We start from the raw sequence: 15992 nt of genomic DNA, 5'->3' as shown, positions 1-15992 counted from the left end.
CCTCATAGTGTGGAATTAATAGACTTTGTCTATACATACTTAAAAAACAGACTATGACACAACTTTAGCTAAATATAATTTATGTTTTTATTAATTATGCTCACCAGCTTCAAGAAATGTATTTTGAAGAAAGATAATTTTAAAAATTGTTATAAGAAGAGGAGAGGAAAAGAATCAAGTTGACTAAACAAAGACAGTTGACATTCAGTGGAATGTTGAAAGACCTTGTGTGTTTTGAATGACCAAATGAGTTGGAAAGAAATTTGAGGGGGATAGTGAATGAGGGAGAGAAAATTGAGAAAAGGAGAGTTTAGTTGAATACATATTAGGATAACTGAGCATTCATCTCTGCTCTATATATGCTGCTTAATGTCAATGGAGAAGTCATGCTCTCCCTCCTAATAAAGACACAAAAAATAAATAGTATGTTATAGATAAAATGGTATGCAAAAAATGTCCTTATGGAAACTTAGGAATTATTCACCTAAATCCATCCTCTGTTTACCTATAAAATTTTCAAGTTACATTTCTCAAAAGTGAGTTGTGATACCTTTTGGAAGGGCTTATCAGTATTTCTAAAAAGCCCATCTATTTGCATCATATCTAAATATTACAGATAAAACTAAGTTTCTATTTTTCACTTTACCCAACACTCTAATTTTGGATTTTCCCAAAGAATAAGTGGATTGTATCACTCCTCTTATAAGTTCAATTCTCAAATGGCTCAAATTAGCTGCAGAGCATATTTCACCATCTTGCTGACCTTGATTTGAGACACTGCTACTTCCAGATCCCAAAGATACAACTGAGATAAGTAGGAGCTTTTAGGAGGTGTCTCTTACTTGATGTCTGCTGTTCCACAATCTTTCACATTTGTAAATCACACTTCCTTTCAAATTCCAAAACAGGACTATCTTCATGCCTCCTTCTTCATTCCTTAGCTAGCAAGATCTGCATATAAAAAACTTTCAGAAGATGTGTGGTGTCTACCTCTGTTCTATGTAAAGGCAATATTATGGACCTTCAGATCAGACAGTTTACTGAGTTTATAGTCTTGATCTACCACCAACTCCTATGTCAACAGACAGGTTAGCTAATGTCTCTGAGATTTTATTTTAATTCCCTCCATTCCTCTAAGGATTGTTAAAAAGTAGAATAGGTTAATTCTTTAAATACATGTAGCAGAACATGAATTCATCAGATGAGCATTACTATCATTACTTACATCCAAATCACATCTCCCCACCCTAATTTTCAATAACCTTAATTTATTCCTCTTGATTATTTTTGAAAATAATCTATTTTTCTTATTAGATTATTTGTTCCTGATTGGTAAGCTATATGCTTATTTTATATGTGTTTAGTTCAACTAAAGAAAATTGCACAAAAATGAAGCCTATATGATCCTCACACTGATTGGAAACAAGAACAAATAGACTAGATCCACTGGAGAGTCTTGCAATGATTCTGAATTTAGCATTTATAACATTGTTCTAAATAATGCCTTGTATTTAATATCTTCACAGGTATTATTTAATTTAACCTTCAAAAAGATCTGTGACAAATATAAGAAATACATTTATTTTACAGAGACTATAAAGGGGTAAGTTAGAGATCAACATGAAAAAGTGGTCCGTACTTAAATAACTTCAAAATATCAAAATTTCTAATACATATAGCTTTTGAATAAAATTCTATTCCCTTTGATTGAACATCAGAATGCTTTAGATATTTTGGAATGTACAGTCTCATTCAAACTTACCTTCCAGGTGTTATCAAGAATGATACTATTTACAGAGTAACTGAAATCCTTTAACTTTCAGAGAAAATATACGTAACACAATTTTAGTAAGTCATCTGTGATTTAATTTCATCATCCAGGGAATTCAGTCCCTGTTCTTCAATTATAATAATTTATTTTAGCACCCATTTTTTCTCTTAGGACTTCATACATAATTAGTTTTCCACCTGAAAGTAAGAAAAATAGTTTAGGCATTGTTTAATTATGAATAACTGTTTTTGAACATGTGACTTCATATGTGACAATTTCTAAACTGTTTGAATGATTTCCTAAATCCAGGTCAAATTAAAATTTGCTTAGTATTAATAGCCATTAACTTCTACTTTATATGCAAATATAAATAAACTAGCTATCAGCAGATGAATATTTATGTAAAAAATATCAAGGAATTCACAATATAAAAAGATGTAAAATGTGACAATATGTACCTAAAATGTAAGGAAGAGTAAAGAATGGGTTCAAACTTAAATGACCAAGAATTAAATAAAGACTGCTATATGCAAAAGAGGTAATATGGTAATAGTGACTATATACAAATACTCACTAATAAATATGCAAAGAATAAAGTATATCACTAAATAAAATCAGCAAAACATGAAAAGGAGAATGACAAGAAAGGATCATAAAAAATCGTCAGCAACAACCACAAAACAAATAATAAGAAGCCAGTAAACATATATCATTAATAATTACTTTGAATATAAATAAGCTAGATGCTCCAATCAAAAGATATAAGGTGACAGAATGGATTGATAAGAAAAAAAGTTCCATGTCATGCTGCTGACAAGGGACTCATTTTAGACCTAAATATGTTATCATTACCTGTTCTAGTTCTGCAAAATGTGTGTGTGTGTGTGTGTGTGTGTGTGTGTGTGTATGCTATTGGTATTTCAACAGAAATTACAATAAATCTTTATATTGCATTAGATAATATAAACATGATAATGATATTTGTTCTTCCAGTCCAGAAACATCGCATATTCTGTCCTTTATTCCTGTCATCTTCAACTTCCTTCATCAATGGTTTGTAGATTTCAGAGTACAGCCCTTTCACCTCATTTGTTAAGTCTATTTCTAGATATTTTATTATTTTGGTGAAATTCTAAATGGGCAGTTTCTTAAATTCCTTTTCTACTACTTCATGATAGTGTATATAAATGATAAATCTGTATATTGATTTTGTATACTGAAAATCTAATAAATTCATTTATCAGCTATAGTAGTTTCTGGGTGGAGTCTTTGGGTTTGCTGTATATAGTATCATGTAATCTGCAAATAGTGAAAGTTATACTTCCTCTTTACAAATTTCTCTTTGTGGGGGTGCCTGGCTGGCTCAGTCAGTTGGGTGTCAGACTTGGGCTCAGGTCATGATCTCACGGTTTGTGAGTTCAAACCCCGCGTTGGGCTCTGTGCTGACAGCTCGGAGCCTGGAACCTACTTTGGATTCTGTGTGTGTCTCTCTCTGCGCCTCCCCTGCTCATGCTCTGTCTCTATCTTTCAATAATGAATAAACAACAAAAAAAATTTTTAATAAAAAACCACATTTCTCTTTGTGTTTTTCTTGTCTGCCTATGTAGCTACAACATTCAGTAGTTATGTTGAATAAAATCAGTGATAATGCACATCCTTGTCTTCATCCTGACCATAGAGGAAAAGCTCTCAGTATTTCATATTGAGTATGATGTTATCTCAGGGTTTATAATACATGGCCTTTATTATGTTCAAGTATGTTTCTTCTAAACCTAATTTGTTGAATGGTTCTATCATGAATGAAGTTTTACTTTGCCAAATGGATTTTTGTACTCTATTTAAATGATCACATGGTTCTTATCCTTTCTGTTATTGATATGATGTATCATGTTGATTGATTGGGAATTTTGAACTACCCTTGCAACTCAGTAAAAAACAAATCCCACTTGATCATGGTGAATGGTTTTTAAATGTATTGTTATACTTGGTTTGCAAGTAGTTTTGAGGGCTTTTGGATCTATGTTTGTCCAAGATGTTGGCCTGTAGTATTCTTTTCTAGCCATATCTTTATATGTTTATGGTATCAGGGTAATGCTTGCTTCAAAGAATGAATTTGAAAGTGTGCCTTCCTTGTCTGTGTTTTGGAATAGTTTGAGAACAATAGGTACTAATTATTTTTGAAATGTTTGGTAGTATTTGCCTTTAAAGTCATCTGGCTCTGGACTTCTGTTTGTTGGGAATTTTTTGATTACTAATTCAATGTCTTTGATGGTTATCAGACTGTTCAAATTTTTTATTTATTCCTCTATCGCTTTGGTAGTTTGTATGTTTCCAGGAATTCATCTACTTCTAGGTTGTCCTATTTGTTGGCGTATGATTTTTCATAATATTTTCTTGTATCTTATAAGTGATGAATCACTGGGTTCTACTCCTGAAACCAATACTACACAGTATGTTAACTAACTTTAATGTAAATAAATAAATTACAAAAAATAGATTGAATGTGGAGAAATTGGAGCCTTCATGCATTGATAGCAGAGAATGTAAAATGGTACAAAACCGTTGGAAAACATTTGGCAGTTCTTTGAAAATTTAAACACAGTGGTGTGCCTGAATGTCCCAGTCATTTGAGCACCCAACTCTTGATTTCAGCTCAGGTCATAATCTCATGTTTCATGTGGTTAAGCCCCATGTCATGGGATTCTTACTCTCCCTCTCTCTCTGCCCCTTTGTCACTTGCATGCATTCTCTCTCTCTCTGTCTCTCTCTCAAAATAAATAAATAAACTAAAAAAAAGGTTAAACACAGAATTACTATATGATGTGGTGATTGCACTCTTAGGTATTTAACCTGAGAAAAATTTAAATGTATGCTCCCACAAAAAAATGTGTAAAAATATTCCAAGCAGCGTTATTCATAATAGTAAAAAAGTTAAAATAACCTAAATGCACATCAACTGATGAAATAAATAAAATGTGATATTCTCTAACATCCAATATTATTCACCAATAAAAAGAAATTAAGTACTAATACATGCTACAAATTGGGATGAAATTTTAAAACGTTATGCTAAGTGAAGGAAACCAGTCACAAAAAGCCACATACTGTATGATTCCATTCATATAAAATGTGCCAAATAGGCAAATTTATAGAGCTTTAAAGTAGACTTGTCGTTGCTCAAGATGTTGTAGGTGCAGGTAGAGAATTAGAATTGACTGGTAATGTGTATGGGGTTTATTTTAGTGGGGATGGAAATATTTTAAAGTTAAATTGTGGTGATGGTTGAACACATTGCAAATTTGCTAAAAATTAAAATATATATATATTGAATTGTACACTTTAAACAGGTGAATTTATGGTATGTGAAGTACATCATAAGAAATCTGTTCTTAAAAGAAAAGAAGAATGATGTGGAGAAATATAAACCCTCAAGAGATGTTATTGTTAATGCATACTGCTATAACCATTGTGGAAAACAGTATGGAATTTCCTCAAAAATTAGAAATAGGACTACCATATGATTCAGTGTTTCCAACTGGTATTTATCCAAAGAAAATAACACTTATTCAAAAAGATATATGCATTCCTATGTTTATTGCAGTATTGTTTACAATAGTCCATATATAGAAGGAACCCAAGTGTCCATCATTAGAAGAACAAATAAGATATATATAATCTTTTCTTTTTTACTCATCCATAAAAAATAATGAAATGTTACCATTGGCAACAACATGGATGTAACTAGAGAGTACAATGCTAAGTGAAGTACATCAGTCAGAGAAAGGCAAATACCATATGATTTCAATCATGTGTGGAATTTAAGAAACAAAACAAACCAACAAAGGAGAAAAAAAGAGACAAACTGAATCCAAAACCAAAACTGAAACTCAACAAAACAAAACAGAACAGAAGAAAACAAAAACCCAAGCTCTTAATTATACAGAACAAAAAGATGTTTACCAGACTGGAGGTGGGTCAGGTAATGGGTGAAATAGGTGAAAGTGATTAAGAATACACTTATCATGATGAACACTGAGTAATATGCAGAATTGTGAATCACTACATTATACACTTGAAAGTAATATAACACTGTATGTTAAATCTACTGGAATTAAAATTAAAAAAAAACCCACTTACTAGGGGGATATAAGAATGGAGTCAATCTCAAAAAAAGATATTGTGAACTTCAAGATAGGTTACTTAAAATTGTTCATACTAAACAGAAAAAAAGATAAGTAAATTAAGAAAAAGTTCAGAACTTAAAGGACTTCTTGGACTTTCATCAAGAACATGACTTTGGAGCATCTGGGTGGCTCAGTTGGATGGGCGTCCAATTTCAGCTCAGGTCATGATCTCACTGATCGTGGGTTTGAGCCCCACGTCAGGCTCTGTGCTGAGCTCAGAGCCTGGATCCTGCTTCCCATTCTGTGTATCCCTCTCTCTGCCCCTCTCTTGCTCATTCTCTCTCTCTCTCTCAAAAATAAATAAACATTAAAAAGAATATCAACACTTACAGAAGTCTCCGAAGGATAAGAGAATGCAAAATATATTCATTTGCATTTCCCTGATGATGAGTGATGTTGAGCATCTTTTCATGTGTTATATTGGCCATTTGTATGTCTTCATTCCAAAAGTATCGATTTAGGTACATTTTCTATATTTTAATTGACTTATTTGTTGTTTTAGCTATGAAGTTGTATAGCATTTTTTATACAGATTTTATAGCGAGCTCTTATAAGGTACAAAGTTTGTAAATATTTTGTACAATTTCATAGGTTACCTCTTTATCTTGTTGCTTGTTGTCCAGAAGCTTTTGAATTTGATGTAGTTCAACACGTCTGTTTTTGCTTATATTGCCTCTGACTTTGGTGTGAAATCAATATATATTTGCAAAGAATGTCAATAAAGTTTTTCCTTATATTTACGTCTACAAGTTGTAAACTTTCATATTTTATATTTTTATGTTAAATGTGTATTTCTTTTATTTTTGGTATGCTGTAAGGTAAGGATCTTATTTATTTATTTCTTTATTTCTTTATTTATTTTTGCGCATGGCTGACCAGTTTTCCCAGCATCAATTATTGAAGAAACTTTTTTTCTCATTGTGTATTCTTGGTGTCTTTGTTGAAGATTAATTGAACACATATACTTGGGCTTATTTCTGGTCTCTATTGCATTCTGTAGGAAGTGATTACATTGAATCTGAAGATCACTTTGGGTAGTGTAGCCATTTTAACAAAGGTATTCTTCCAATTCATATACACAGGTTATCTTTCCATTTCAGTGTGTTTCCATTTCCAATTCATTTCATTAGTGTTACAGTGTAAGTGCAAAGGTCTTTTACCACCATGGTAAAATTTATTTCCAAGTGTTTAATTCTTTTTTGATTGATATTGTAAATGGGATTGTTCCTTCAATGTTAATATATGTTGATTTACATACTTAAACTTAAAATAATTCATTTATTCCTTCTACCAAAATTATTTTAAAGTTTACTTATATATTTTTAGTAATCTCTACGCCCAATGTGGGGTTTCAACTCACAAGCCTGAGATCAAGACTCACACTCTCTTCTGACCAAGCCAGCCAGGTGCCCCCTCATTGTATCAGTAATTTTAATGGAGTCTTTAGTTTTTTCTAAATACGGTCATCCAGTCTGCCAATAGTGATATTTTACATTCTTTTAAAATTAGGTGACCTTTAATTTTTTTTTCTATTTCTTAATATTCTAGCTAGGGCTTTCAGTACTCAGTTAAATAGAGGAGAAGCAGAGGACATTCTGGTCTTGTTCTTTGTTTTAGAGGGAAAACTTTCAGCCTAACACCAGTGAGTATGATGTTACCCATGGGGTTGTCATATATGGCCTTTCTTATGTTGAGTTAGCTGCCTTCCCTCTAAACCCACTTTGCTGAGAGTTTTTGCTCATAAAAGGATGCTGAATTTTGTCATAGTTTTTTTTCTCTGCATCTATTGAGAGGACTGCGTTATTTTTTTTTAATTTTTTATTCTGTTTATATGATGCATCAGATTAATTAATTCATGTATCTTGAACCACACTTGCATCTCAGAAATAAATCCTACTTGGTCGTGTGTAATAATAATTGAAAATAATAATTGTAATGTGCTGTTGAATTCAGCTCGCTAATAGTTCCTGAGGAATTTTACATCTGTGGTCATCATGAAATGTTGGCCTGTAATTTTTATTTTCTTTTAGAGTTCTCTCTCTTTGGTATCATATTAACACTTTTCTCATTAAAAAGTTTGGAAGCATTCCCTGTTCATCATTTTTTAAGAAGAGTTTGAGAAGGATACTTATTAATTCTTCATTAAATGTTTGGTAGAATTCACTAGTGATGGCATCTGCTCCTGGAATTTCCGTGTGGTGTGGTTTTGGTTATTGATTCAATTCTTTACTTGTTAATGACCTGCCTCAATTCTCCATGTCTTCATAATTCTGTATTTTCGGTGGTATATTTACAGAAATGTATCATTTTCTCCTAAATTAGTTAATTCCTAGACAAATAGTTTTTCATAGATGCTTCTTATGATCATTTGTCATTCTGTGGCATAAGTTGCAATATCTCTTTCACTGATAATTTCACTAATTTTAGTCCTTTCTTTTTTTAGTTTAACTGAAGATTTGCCAATTTTGTTTATCTTCTCAAAAAATGGTTCTTTATTACATTGATTATTGATTTGGTTTTAATAGTCTCTGTTTAATTTTTATCTACTATCTTGTTTATTATTATCTACTTCTGTTAAATTTGGGCTTTATTAATTATTATTTTTAAGTTATTTTAATCAGTTAATTTAAGATCTTTTTTAAATGTTGATATGCATCACTATAAACTTTTTACTTAGAATTATTTTTGTCACATTTTATAAATTTTTCTATGTCATATTTCCATTTTTATTTTTTGCAAAATATTTATTTCCATTTTAATAAATTTTTGACTCATTGTTCAGGAGTATGCACATACATATACAATGGAATATTACTCAGCCATCAAAAATGATGAAATCTTGCCATTTGCAATAATGTGGATGAAGCTAGAGTGTATATGATAAGTGAAATAAGTCAGAGAAAAACAAATACCATACAATTTAACTAATATGTGTAATTTAAAATATGAAATAAATGAACATAGGGGAAAATGATTGAAGCAAACCATAAAACAGACTCTTAAGTGTAGAGAAAAAACTGAGTATTCTTAGAGGGGCATTGGCCACTGGGATGGTTTAAATTAGTGAGGAGTATGAAGGAAGGTACTTGTTCTTTTGAGTCCTGGGTGTTATATATAAGTAATGAATCACTACATTCTGAAACCAGTATTACACTATATTTTTACTTACTGGAATTCAAATATAAACTTGAAACAAAAAATTTAAAAAAAAAATAATAAATCAAATATTTGAAGAAGAAAAACCGCAGAGTTTTTAATTTTCTAAATCTTATGTTTTCCTTATAAATGTACAAAGATCAGTAAACATTAGTTATTTAATTGTATTGGTTAAATACATAAAGTTAAGCATAAGGCAAAGAATAAAGGGAAATAAAACCTAAGTATAAATATTATCAGTCTATTTACTCTCTAGACTCTGCCTCCCCTATGAAAGCTTTGGCCACTTCATTGCTGCAGAGGATCTAGATGAGGGGATTCAGCATGGGAGTAAGAATGGTGAAGACAGACACCATTTTGCCCTGGGTGGGAGAATAATCTTAAGCGGTCCTCATGTATATGAACAAACCTGCTCATACTACTTTACCATCACCATGAAGTGAGAGGAACTGGTGGTAAAAGATTTCCGTTGGACCTCTCTAGACCCCATTTGAATGACAGCCACAATAACATTAACATAGGAAGGAATGATTATTGCTACAGGGGAAATAAGAATAATAACATAGAATATAAATATCAACCATTAAATAACAATATGCTGGTGCATGAGAGAGTGAGAAGGGCAGGGACATCACAGAAAAAGTGGGGCATTTCCTGGCACCACAATATGAGAAAGACAATGCAACTACAGCTTCAATTAGACCATCAAGCGAGCCAAGAATGTATGAAGAAGCTGCCATGAGATCTTAATAGGTGGCAAATGGCAACATAATGGTCTTAGCAGGAAACATTCTGCTCCAAGCAGAGACACATATAAGAATATCTGGGCTCCACAACCAGCCAGAGAGATGGACTTTCTGCCAGACAAGTAGTTGAAAGCCATCTTGGGTACAGTGGTGCAGATGAGCATGAGGTCTATGAGGGAGAGTTGGCTGAGGAGGAAGTACATGTTGGTGTGGAGCTGGTTGTCCAGGCAGATGAGGAGAACCATAGCAGTGTTTCCCATGAAGGCCACTGTGAAGATGCCGAAGACCAGTGAGAAAAGGAAGATGCAAGTGGGGCTGTCATTGAAGATTCCCACATGGATAAAGTCTGAGTTAAAGTTCTGATTCTCCCATGCCATGATAAATGTTTACTGCAAGGAATACAAGAAGTGACAAATGGCTGTGATTGTGTTATAGAAACATCAAGCACTTCCTTCCCTAAGTCACCACTTCTACCAAATTGCCTAAGCAAGGGACAATTGTTTCTGTAGTCATGTGTTTTTTTTTTTCATTTTTAGACTAGGTATATTGAAGTATATTTTTAGCTTGATATGATTTTTAATGCACAATGAATTGTTCACAGACATAGTTACATCATAAAAATATGAGAGTTTTATCAAGTGATATAATCAGGTTAGATCAACTAGTCAACTAATATGTGTAATATAGATTATCCATTCATAAAAACATGGTCATGAAAGGCATAAATGTCTTAAAAGTCAATGAGATTTTCTTTATGTTTCTTTAGTTTTTCCATGAAACTTGGCATAAAAATTCTATCAAAGTATAGAGAAAATCATATACTGATTTTAATGAGACAACGTTAATCACATGTCAAGTAAACAGAAGGTATTGAGAAATTAACAATCAGATGTCCATTAAGTATTTTTTTCTAATAATTGTGAATTGTAGTGGAAATAGTTTGCTCATAAATACACTCTTTCACTTGTTTGAAAGTCTCTTTCCTCATATTTTGGCATATAAATAATAGATCTTATGATAAATTCAACACACATCAAGTCATCTTCTGATAATTTGACACTTTTCACTCCCTTGTATAAAGCAATCTTTCAATCAAATGTGCATCCTGGAATAATACCAAGAACATCAACAGATTCATCACTTCTTTCAATTTGGAACTAACTTATGTAATTAACTATATAAATTGGGAAAGTGGGAGTGCCTTGAAAGCTGTGCAGCCTGAGAAACTCCATGGATCAGATACTTCTTTGACCTTTATTAAATTGTCTTCTTGTTTACCTTTTTTCCTTAACCAGGGCCATATAATGCTATTGAGACTCAGTCCAACTCATATCAGTGGGATTATCTGGGGAAGTAAAATGTACCTGCCATTTTGCAGTTCATTCTATGTGCAAACCTCCAAATCAAATTTTGTTCTCGTAGCTTATGGAAAAGAAATTGCTTAAGTGGGTGCTGCAATCTTTTTTCACTTTGCTTTCATTGTCCCCATCACTTAAAATTGACAGGAGCTGGGGCACCTGGGTGGCTCAGCTGGTTGAGTGTCTGGCTTTGGCTCAGGTCATGATCTCATGGTTTGTGAGTTTGAGCCCCGCATCAAGCTCTGTGCTGACAGCTCAAGAGCCTGGAGGCTGTTTCGGATTCTGTGTCTCCCTCTCTCTCTGCTTCTCCTGCTTGTGCTCTGTGTGTGTGTCTCTCTCTCTCAAAAATAAATGAACATTATAAAAATGACGAGAGCTGGAGGGGAGGAGCCAATGTGGCAGAACAGCATGGAAAAAATTGTTTTTGCATCTTGCATCCATGAAATACAGCCAGATCAACACTAAACCATCCTGCACACCTAGAAAAATGATTTGAGGATTAACACAACATTCTGCACAATATGAATTACAAAACTCAGCAGGTACATGGCACGGAGAAGTGAACTGGGAGAGAGAGAAGCCGCGGAGAGCAGGGAGTTGTTTTTGCTTGTGAAGAGAGGACGGAGATGGGGGGAGAGTTCGGAAAAAGCACCCCCACCCCCCCAAAAGCAGCTAGAGAGAGAGTGGAAATGTAGAAACAGCCACAGGGACTGAAATAAAAAGGGAGAAAAGAGCAAGGAGAGGGTTTACATTTCATTAAGGCTCTATAAACAGTAGAAGTGCAGAGTCTGAAACTCCACAGCTCCATACCTGGCAGTGCTCTGGTGGGAAGGCAAATCCCAAGGAGCAAAGTAGAGTCCAGGAAGTTATCGAGTCACACAGGAAGAAGCGGTTCCACTGCTGGAAAGGTAGAGGTAGAGGCTGTGTGGCTATCCGGTCCCAGCAGACCCCAGAGAACAACCATATTCGCTGGTGTTGAAACAAGGTCATTAAGGGTGAAGACTGGTGCCAGATGTGTGTTGTAATTTTCCATAATCCCTGAAACGCTGCTGCTACATGACCACATGAACTTTTTCTGGGGCGGGCTGGCAGCCAGCTGCAGTCTCTGGGCATAGACAGCAGCACAGTCCCGCAAACGTTCCTGGGTGCATCAGGAACTAGACTTCAAAATGAAGACAGTAACAAGAGATGAAGAAGGGCATTTTATCGCAATTAAGGAGACTATCCACCAAAAATACCTAACGATTGTGAACAATTATACTCTAAATGTGGCAACACACAAATATATAAATCAATTAATCACAAAATAAATAAACGCATTGATAATAATCCCATAATAGTAGGCGACCTCAACACCCACTTACAACAAAGAACAGATCATCTAATCAGAAAATCAACAAGAAAACAAAGGCTTTGAATGATACACTGGACCAGATGGACTTAACAGACACATTCAGAACATTTCATCCTAAAGCAGCAGAATGTACATTCGTCTCCAGTGCACATGGAACGTTCCCCAAAATCTACCACATACTGGGACACAAATCAGCCCTCAACAAGTACAAAATGATTGAGATCATACTGTGCACATTTTCTGACCACAACGCTATGAAACTCGAAATCAACCACAAGAAAAAATTTGGAAAGATAACAAATACTTGGAGACTAAAGAGCATCATATCAAAGAATGAATGGACTAACAAAGAAGTTAAAGAGCCCAAAACTTCTGGGACACAGGAAGGGCAGTATAAGAGGAAAGTATATACCAATCCAGGCCTTCCTAAAGAAGGAAGAAAGGTCTCAGATACACAACCTAACTTTACACCTTAAAGAGTTGGAAAAAGACAGTGAATAAAACCCAAAACCAGCATAAGACAGAAAATAGTAAAGATTAGAGCAAAAAGCAATGCTATCAAAACCAACCAACCAACCAAACAAACAAAAAACACAGTAGAACAGACCAATGAAATCAGAAGCTGGTTCTTTAAAAGAATTAATAAACCACTAGCCAGTTTGATCAAAAAGAAAAGGGAAAGGACCAAATATATAAAATCAAGAATGAAAGAGGAGAGATCACGACCAACACAGCAGAATTAAAGCAATAATAAGAAAATATGAGCAATTATATGCCAATAAAATGGGCAATCTGGAAGAAATGGAAAAATTTCTAGAAACATATAAACTACTAAAACTGAAATAGGAAGAGATAGAAAATTATAACAGAGCCATAACCAGTAAAAAAAATTGAATTAGTAATGAAAAATCTCCCAAACAACGAGTCCAGGCCAGATGGCTTTCCAGGGGAATTCTACCAAACATTTAAGGGAGAGTTGACACCTACTCTCTTGAAGCTGTTCCAAAAAATAGAAATGGAAGGAAAACTTCCAAACTCGTTCTATGAAACCAGCATTAACTTATTCCAAAACCAGACAAAGACCCCACTAAAAAAGGAGAATTATATACCAATTTCCCTGATGAACATGAATGCAAAAATCCTCAACAAGGTATTAGCCAACCAGATCCAACAATACATTAAAATAATTATTCACCATGACCAAATGGGATTTATACCTGGGATACAGGGCTGGTTCAACAATATCTGCAAAACAATCAATGTGACTCATCACATCAATAAAAGAAAGGACAAGAACCACATGATCCTATCAATAGATGAAGAGAAAGCTTTTGACAAAATGTTGTATCCTTTCTTGATAAAAACTCTTAAGAATGTAGGGATAGAAGAAGCATACCTCAAGATAATAAAAGCCATATACAAAAGACCCCAACACTAATATCATCCTCAATGGGGAAAAACTTAGCACTTTCCCCCTAAGGTCAGGGACAAGACAAGATGTACACTCCCACCACCGTTATTCAACATAGTATTGGAAATCTTAGCCTCTGCAATTAGACAACACAAAGAAACAAAAGGCACCCAAATTGTCCAAGAGGAGGTTTAACTTTCACTCTTCATAGCTGACATGATACTCTATATGGAAAACCCAAAAGATTCCACCAAATACTGCAACAAATGATCCTGGATTCAGCAAAGTGGCAGGATATAAATTGGTTGCATTCCTATATACCAACAATAAAGCAGTAGAAAGAAAGCAAGGGATCCATCCCATTTAAAATTGCACCAAAAACTACAAATTACCTAGGAATAAATATAACCAAAGGGGTGAAAAATCTATACACTGAAAACTATAGAACACTTATGAAAGAAATAGAAGAAGACGCAAAAAAATGGAAAAATACTACATGCTGGGTGCATAGGTGGCTCAGGCGGTTCAGGTCATGATCTTATGGCTCATGAATTGGAGCCCTGCGTTGGGCTCTGTGCTGACAGCCCGGAGCCTGGAGCCTGCTTTGGATTCTATGTCTCCCTCTCTTTCTGTCCCTAACCCACTCGCATTCTGTCTCTGTCTCTCTCAAAAATAAATAAATCTTAATTAAAAAAAAAAGAAAGAAAAATATTACGTGCTCCTGGATAGGAAGAAAAAAAATTGTTAAAATGTCAATATTACCCAAAGCAATATATATATCCAATGCAATTCCTATCAAAATAACACCAGCATTCTTCAGAGGTAGAACAATCCTAAAATTTGTATGGAACCAGAAGAGACCCCAAATAGCCAAACAATTTTGAAAAAGAAAACCAAACCAGGAGGCATCACAATCCAGGACTTCAAGCTGTATTAAAAAGCTGTAATCATCAAGACAGTATGGTACTGGCCCAAGAACAGACACTCAGATCAATGGAACCGAATAGAGAACCCAGAAATGGACCCACAAACATATGGGCAACTAATCTTTGACAAAGCAGGAAAGAATATCCATTGGAATAAACACAGTTTCTTCAGCAGGTGGTCCTGGGAAAACTGGACAGCCACATGCAGAGAAATGAACCTGGAGAACTTTGTTACACTGTACACAAAAATAAACTCTAAATGGATGAAAGACATAAATGTAAGACAGGAAGCCATCAAAAACCTCTTTGATCTTGGCTGCAGCAACTTCTTGTTCAACATGTCTCCAAAGGCAAGGGAAACAAAAGCAAAAATGAACTACTGGGACCTCATCAAGATAAAAAGTTTCTGCACAGTGAAGGAAACAATCAGTGAAACTAAAAGGCAACCAACTGAATGGGAGAAGATATTTGCAAATGACACATCAGATAAAGGGTTAGTATCCAAAATCTATAAAGAACATACTAAACTCAACACCCAAAAAACAAATAATCCAGTGAAGAAATGGGCAAAAGACATGAATAGACACTTCTCCAAAGAAGACATCCAGATGGCCAACTGACATATGAAAAATGCTCAACATCACTCATCATCAGGGAAATAAAAATCAAAACCACAATGAGATACCACCTCACACCTGTCAGAATGGCTAACATTAACAACTCAGGCAACAACAGATGTTGTCAAAGAGGCACAGAAAGAGGATCTCTTTTGTACTGCTGTTGGGAATGCAAACTGGTGCAGCCACTTTTTAAAACATTATGGGGGTTCCTCAAAAAATTAAAAATACAACTACCCTATGCCCCTGCTATTGCATTACTAGGTATTTATCCAAGGGACACAGGGATGCTGTTTCGAAGGGGCACATGCATTCCAATGTTTATAGCAGCACTATCAATAATAGCCAAAGTACAGAAAGAGACCAAATTTCCATCCATGGATGAATGTATAAAGAAGATGTGGTATATGCACGCACACACACACACACACACACACACACACACTGGAGTATGACTCAGCAATCAGAA

At 34.4% G+C, this 15992-nt stretch overlaps 1 pseudogene; it reads right to left on the bottom strand.

Annotated features, from left to right (window-relative positions):
• Positions 1 to 9356: 9356 nt before the first annotated feature.
• On the bottom strand, positions 9357 to 10234 carry LOC124517785 (olfactory receptor 2M5-like; annotated as a pseudogene).
• Positions 10235 to 15992: the final 5758 nt, after the last annotated feature.

The sequence above is a fragment of the Lynx rufus genome, unplaced genomic scaffold (genome assembly GCF_022079265.1).
Source record: "Lynx rufus isolate CCGP_SWC_20201006 ecotype Redwood Valley unplaced genomic scaffold, mLynRuf1.p SCAF_1, whole genome shotgun sequence".
In the NCBI taxonomy this organism is placed as follows: Eukaryota; Metazoa; Chordata; class Mammalia; order Carnivora; family Felidae; genus Lynx; species Lynx rufus.
This window is presented reverse-complemented; position numbering and strand designations above follow the sequence as displayed.